Below are 7,958 nucleotides of genomic sequence, written 5' to 3'. Positions count from 1 at the left end.
TAATAATGCACAAATAATGAGAAAAAACACCATGCAGCACAGAACCAACGGGTTTGAGGCAGAGCATCATATTAATGTGGTAACTTTAAATTTGCCATCAAGCAACAGGGTGTTAGGAGTAGCATTAAGAAGTCACATTAAGGAGTAGCATTAGAGGTTAGGTAAGATAAGTATTTAGGGTTAGGGTAAAGGTTAGATTTCTGGGGTGTTGGTTAGGGTTAGGTTTAGAATTAGTAAAAAATATATACTTTTAAGAGGAATCGATTTTGATGTTCCCATTTAGACAGTTTAATTAAACTGTGTGTTTGTCCATGTGTGCACAATACACAAGTGCTTCCCGTGTATTTGGGTGTGTGAAAGAGACCTTCTGAATCTCTCTTATTGTGTTATTGCTATTAGTCTACAGCCACACTGGTTAAGTTGCATACCTGGACGGCTGTCTAACAGAAAACATTTTAGAGATTCCACCTGCGAGTTTCAGTCGAGGAAGCCGCATCAACTATATATTCTCTAGCTTCTGTTGCATACAAAAGAATGCTACACACATACACACAACATATAGTTTAGCTTGTAACATACTGAAGGAGCTGCACCAGTGAATTATTAAGACTGAACTCGTCTCACCTGAATGACCAGAGTTTGAGGGAACTTTTTAGTTTGAATATTTCTGTTGAACACAGACGAAATGTGATTTTGTTTTTCCAAAAAAATTTACTTGTGTTTTTGTCTTGGTGAACACTGAAATAAAAACAAGTCAAAAAATTTAAGTAAACAGCCCACTCCCTCACCCCCTATGTTGCTCTGATGAAGGGAACAGCCCAATTGCTCAAAGTTACATGCAAAAAGATTAGTACATCTGAAGAGGCCTGCAAACGTAATGGAGTTGGAGCCACATAGGAGCTGGAACGGAGTGGAACTTGTCATTTTTCGTCAGAAAATGTGCATCCTCTGTAATCCTTTGCGTAGTTTTACTCACACTTTTTTCCTGAAAGGCGTAATGAGGTACTTTGCTACTGTACCTCAATCTGTAGATTTTTCATGCAAATTTGTGCGGTCCAGTTATGAGGAACATGTATGTATGAGGAAATATTGCCTAATTTAGGAATGTAATCTGTTTTAAAGCCATTCGTGTAATCTTGCCGAAACAGTATTCCCTGTTAATCTTTTTGTCTATCAGTATGGCTGCAGGGCGCGACTGAGTGAGGGAAGTGAACTCAGTGAATATGATATTATCATTGCAGTATGAGTGTCAACAACGTCTGGGGATAATGTGGTGAAGCAAGTTAAATCTTGCAACCGATATCCAAAATTTGTGGAAATGTATTTCCCTTTGCGTAGATGGGATGTGTCAAATGATACATTTTCTCTGTGTTTGTTTTCTACTCTGAAGCAGTAAAATCAGTTCTCAACACGCTTGAACTGCACGGTGAGTACTCTAGGTATCACAGGCACGTTTGCTTCTGCGACAAAATAGCACGAAATAATAAGACACCGCACTCGCAATATCTGTACTGTAGCAAACTGGCGATCAAGCTAGCCTGTAAATTAGTGCCATAAACACCAGTCAGAAGTTTAAAGGTCATCTTTAGCTACAGTAGAGTGCCTTGAGTCCTATACTGTAGCCTTGTAGCAACCAGAGATGGTCGCTGACCCGCCTTGGACACAAGGCAGGCTTTTTCTCTTGGTGAATCTCCACAAAAACCAAACCCCGCCTCCGTCCTGCCCTTGAAAAACAACGTGTGTTAATTTACCTTGTAAGCTTGCAGCCGCCTTAGTGCACAATCGACACTGCGCAGGTTAGATCACATGGCAAAGCTGAGGAGACTTGTCCTGATTTAACAGTCTACCAGTTAAGTAAGGAAATCCGTGAGGTAATGTGTCCTGGCTATATGCTGTATTCTGGTCACAAGAGATGAGGGATGAAAACACACATTTCACACTGCTTTTAAACTATTTACTTACACTGCAGGTGCTATTGGCATGGTTGTCTAGAAAACATACATCAGACTACATATACATCATGACAGTTTGGGGTTTGATTTGTTAGGTATTCCTCATTCCTCTGTTAGTTAAATGTCCTTTCAACTCCAATGAGGCAAAGCAACATTCCCTGGTCTGCTTGAGTCTCCGGCCGCTTCCAGACAGCTTGGATGTTGCAATAACGATCTGATACATTTTCTGCTACAAACACTAGCTTTAACAAGTTTAACAAGTTAAGTTTTAAACTCCAATGTTGATAGTGCAGTTTGTTTAAGCGATTTTACAACTCTATCACTATTTCACAATCTTACTGTGTGTTGACTGTGGATGTGGTGAAAATGTGTCCAGCCGGCCATTCTGTATGACTAGTGAGAGAATTGCGTTGCGGGGGTTTTGTCGTCTTCATCCTCAAAAGATCTCCTCAACAAATGTCCCATATTGCGTGCTTACTTATTATAACTATGAAATGCTAAACCATTTTGATTACAGTGGCCCTTGCTCTGCATAGTCAGCGTCAAACGTGACACGCAATTCCATCCAGAAACATGCACCTCTGCTCCAGCATCTCTGTGGGAGGAAATCATCTGTCACAACCATCCGAGCGTATAATGGGAAATGCACATTCAAAGCGGGAGATGCTGGCTCGTAGCTCCTGGCGCACACCATATGGGCACAGAAGCCTACTGTACGTGCCGTGTTTGGCTCGACCGCTGGGTGTCTGCAGTGACTGTGTGTCAACATAGGGATAAAGTAGAACTGTTAACGTAGGCGGCTAGGTGTAAAACAACCATGTGGCGTATCATGATACTGAATGTAAATGCAGTGGACATGAAATAGTGACTCCTTCGCTGCCATGCTACTGGCCCTATGATTCACCCTAATGAGGTCAGATGTGGATGGAGGAGGGGGCAGGCTGCTTTCAGTCATGGTCGATTGGTTTGGGATGTTATACAGTGCTGATGGAAAAGAACCATTCCAGTAGAAGCAATATTTCCAAGATCTAACTTAAAATAATACATATTTAAAACATTTAAAACATACGTGTATACACTCACATAAAGGATTATTAGGAACACCATACTAATACTGTGTTTGACCCCCTTTCGCCTTCAGAACTGCCTTAATTCTATGTGGCATCGATTCAACAAGGTGCTGAAAGCATTCTTTAGAAATGTTGGCCCATATTGATAGGATAGCATCTTGCAGTTGATGGAGATTTGTGGGATGCACATCCAGGGCACGAAGCTCCCGTTCCACCACATCCCAAAGATGCTCTATTGGGTTGAGATCTGGTGACTGTGGGGGCCATTTCAGTACAGTGAACTCATTGTCATGTTCAAGAAACCAATTTGAAATGATTCGAGCTTTGTGACATGGTGCATTATCCTGCTGGAAGTAGCCATCAGAGGATGGGTACATGGTGGTCATAAAGGGATGGACATGGTCAGAAACAATGCTCAGGTAGGCCGTGGCATTTAAACGATGCCCAATTGGCACTAAGGGGCCTAAAGTGTGCCAAGAAAACATCCCCCACACCATTACACCACCACCACCAGCCTGCACAGTGGTAACAATGCATGATGGATCCATGTTCTCATTCTGTTTATGCCAAATTCTGACTCTAGCATCTGAATGTCTCAACAGAAATCGAGACTCATCAGACCAGGCAACATTCTTCCAGTCTTCAACTGTCCAATTTTGGGGAGTTGTAGCCTCTTTTACCTATTTGTAGTGGAGATGAGTGGTACCCGTTGGGGTCTTCTGCTGTTGTAGCCCATCCGCCTCAAGGTTGTGGGTGTTTTGGCTTCACAAATGCTTTGCTGCATACCTTGGTTGTAACGAGTGGTTATTTCAGTTGCTCTTCTATCAGCTTGAATCAGTCGGCCCATTCTCCTCTGACCTCTAGCATCAACAAGGCATTTTCGCCCACAGGACTGCCGCATACTGGATGTTTTTTCCTTTTCACACCATTCTTTGTAAACCCTAGAAATGGTTGTGCGTGAAAATCCCAGTAACTGAGCAGATTGTGAAATACTCAGACCGGCCCGTCTGGCACCAACAACCATGCCACGCTCAAAATTGCTTAAATCACCTTTCTTTCCCATTCTGACATTCAGTTTGGAATTCAGGAGATTGTCTGGACCAGGACCACACCCCTAAATGCATTGAAGCAACTGCCATGTGAGTGGTTGATTAGATAATTGCATTAATGAGAAATTGAACAGGTGTTCCTAATAATCCTTTAGGTGAGTGTATATATAAATGTATTCACATACATCTGAACTTATTTGAGATAATAATAGTATCTCCGGATCCTACATCCACTGTCCAAAGTTCACAGGGCTTGTTCACATTACGTTACATTTTCTGAGACGTGTCAAAGAAGTCTTGACCCGCTGGATTCTTCTGCAAACTTGCAAACGTCGATATACCACTTTCTGAGGTAATTTCAACTGTATCAAGTTTCTGTGCAGTGTGCACACATCACTCGACCTTCCCACAGTCGACATGCTGGTGTATATTCAAATGCTATGGAAATTCCTACGTTATCCTAGCATAGCATTTTAACCTGTCTGTCATAATGAAAACATACCCTTAGTTATGCTGGATGGCCCACATGTAAACTCCCAGAGGTCCCCTTAACATTGAACATCCGCAGAGATGGGGACACTTGGTTGTGGAGCTGAGAAGAGCACTGTGTCTAGTTATCTTTGGACATGAGTCGTTTTGTTTGTTTTTAGCCAGCGCCACTGGCCTAGCATTATTGAGACTAGTGAAGGAACTCCAATGGGCTTCAAAGCTTTTATAGGGAATGGGTGACCCAGCTATTGATTGCCCCTAGTGGTGGAATAGAGAATGGAAATAAGTCAGAGCAAGGACCCTGTGAGACTCTTTAAACTATGGTAATTGGAAACTTTTTTGCAGTCCACTATCGCCATCTTCTGGACAAAAGAAGCTTATGACCCAGATCGGGGATGGGCATCTTTAATAACCCTTGGGGGGACAGACTAATGCCCCTCCCCAGTAAACAGCTGATTAAACTAATTGCATTCTAAACATAAGATCATGATTTGCTGATTAGCTGGGCTTGTGTTAGCTGGTACCCTGAGGCCCCCAGAGAGCTAAGGCCCCTGCCCGTCCCTAACCAAGATTCAGGTGACAATCTGCTTCAGTGGCCTGGAGCACTTAGGTCTCCATCATGAGAGCAACAAGACACTCGCTTGCTGTTCCGACAGACCAGTGGCTTTTCGGGCACATGTGTTCATGCCTAAATACACATTATCCCTAGTATTCCCACATCTGCCCAGAGCCTCCCTAAACAGGCCTGAAGGGCCCAGGTCAGATGCCAGGGGGACAGAGTAGTGACCCGAAGGATCAGGGTAAAGCCTTTGAGTGGGCAGCTAATAATCTGTTTAGCCCCCCCTTTCATCCGTGGACCAAGCAGAGTGGAGAAACGGTGGCCAGTTTGGGCCAACTGCTTCTACCTACCATCTGATGCGGAAATGAGACTGCGGAGGATAACATCCAGTCATCTGGCTTTCTGGGAGGTGGGAGCATTGTTGTTGTCTCTTTTATCTCACTAACTCCCCAACCTCTCACCCGTCGCTTTCTTTCCTTTCTGTCCCCTCCCTCTTTTCCTCCCTTTCTCTCGCCCCCTCCCTCATTTTCTCTCTTCCAGGTGGATTACCTCCCTCGTCTCTTGATCCTTCGTGTTTAATTCCCAGCAGCTGAGGGGAAAATGGGACCCAACTGTGACACGCACGCATGCACTCTCGCGCGCACACACACACACAAACACACACACACACACACACACGCAGCACAAACCCCAAATGATGAACTTTGTGCAGCCAGTCAGGGTATGGAGGCGGGGTTGAGGAGCTTATACATCCTACACGTTTTGTGGTGCACAGATGGCTGGGATGGAAGCATCAGGCATACTTTGACTCTGGCTCCTTGGCGTCTTTCTACCTTGCTTTTAATGGCAGGTCATGCAATACAGATTGGTTGTTAAAACGTACAGCACATTGTGTTAAAACATACAGCATCACGCTGGATGAACGTAATAGTAATAGTAGCAGTGGTTGTTTCAGTAACAGTGGGGTTTGTGTAGAAACAAGTACTAGAGGCTGATGTAAAACCTTGTTGAGAAGAGGTTAATATTATGAAAGTATTTTGTAATTATTGAGTAGGATGCACCTAATTGAAGAGATGCCACTCAAAAACGGACATAGGTCCAATTTAATCTTAATTACTGCGCTGATCTAGCTATGTTTAGGGTAGAGGGCAATAGGCTATATAATGGAGGGCAATATATAGATAAGTGGTCTCTTTCCGAGAAATCAATATCGATATGGCCTCTGATGGTTTGAGAAGGAAAGTGCTTTGTTTTCCCCTATCAGCTTTAAACAAAGAAGCGTCAGCAGGCCTCCGTTTACTGCCCTCAGTCAGGCTCGAGAGAGTGCCGTGCTCATTGGATACCAACACTACCAGAGTTACAGATAGAATAATTTGGTCCTTGGATGGGAAGACATTGTCACTGGAGCGCAACAGCAGTCTCTCCAGGCCAATGTGAGAGGCAGAAAGAAATGAAAGAGAGGAGACAAGAAAATAAAAGTCAGATATAAAGACAGGCAGGCCAGATCAGGTCAGATATTTGTTTTGAAGAGTGCCAATGATCTTCGCTGTCTTAATCATTCTAATTTGGTACGATTAATGCCATGTGGTTGAGTTAGGGTTAGAAATGAGTTATTCCAGTTAGGCTGTGTTTTGTTTTTATATTTAAAACATATAGACATCAGGAATAGTATGTTCATTTGTATGATTTTATTGTTATTGCACTTACTATAAATCTACTATGTTTTTCTTAGCTGTAGTAGATTAAGTTCTTTTCGAAAAGTGATCACTGTGCGAGACAGGATCAGAAGCACCTAGCCCAATCCAAGGATGTTTGACCTAGCTTCAAGTTTAACATTAGTTCATGGTATCATCTACTGCCACTGTGTCACTGAAGCCCATGTTTAGGTTTTGTTTGGTGGGGAGTGATTTCCAACAGAAGTCTTTTATGGATATATTTGACAGCTCTCTCAATTTCTAACTGAAACCAAACACTGATTGGACGACGGACGCAGTTGTGCTTTCAATGTCTTTTCAACGACACATTAGTTTTTATGTCCGTTACCAGGTAATAAACATTTTCAGTGAGTTGATAGTGGTTTATAGGGTTTCCAGGTCAGGGGTCAGATCAAAGTGTTACATGTGCATGTGTTGGGCTTCACAGAGCAGCAAGAGCTGTTTGTTGCTACAGTGAATCAAATTGTATTTAAATGATGTTAATGATATTTAAATGAAATTGTTTTCATAACAGTTGATGTAATCAAAATAGTCTCAAACTTAGTCATAATCAATTTAATATCTGATAATTAGTGGACATGAAAACATATTCAGTGATGACTGTTGGCTCATTACATTTACAGTGATACAGAAAAAGCACAATCCACTTGGATTTGCATTTAATTTTCCAGAGCTGTAAAGATTTTCATCATTCCATCAAAACGTTTCGGAATACAAGGTTTTTATTACCAGCAAAGATACACAAGCATCAACCCATATGTGAGCTTTAGCAGATCAGTTGAACGGAAAATGTGTGATCAACAAATATAGCAAAACAGCACAGAAAATAGAAACCAGCTGTTCCATTTTCTTGAAGATCCCAGTAGCTGTCAATCACTCAACCTGGTATTGAAAGCAGAAATCAGCAGTGTGATGCTGTAAGCCTCTGACTTCCTTCTGTTCTGTCAGTAATCTTTATCTGTTCTGCTCCAGTATTCGCAGATTGTGAATCACATTGGAGGCATCCCACATGACGCCCTCACCTGCGTGGAGCACTGCTGTTGACTCGGGCTCTGGATAAGAGGAACGGACGATTTGGGACTCAAGCATGAGACACAGAGTTACATAATGCATCCAATGTGTCT

The sequence above is a fragment of the Esox lucius genome, chromosome 4, assembly GCF_011004845.1.
Source record: "Esox lucius isolate fEsoLuc1 chromosome 4, fEsoLuc1.pri, whole genome shotgun sequence".
Lineage (NCBI taxonomy): Eukaryota > Metazoa > Chordata > Actinopteri > Esociformes > Esocidae > Esox > Esox lucius.
The sequence above is the reverse complement of the archived record's forward strand: the minus strand, read 5'-3'. Positions refer to the sequence as shown.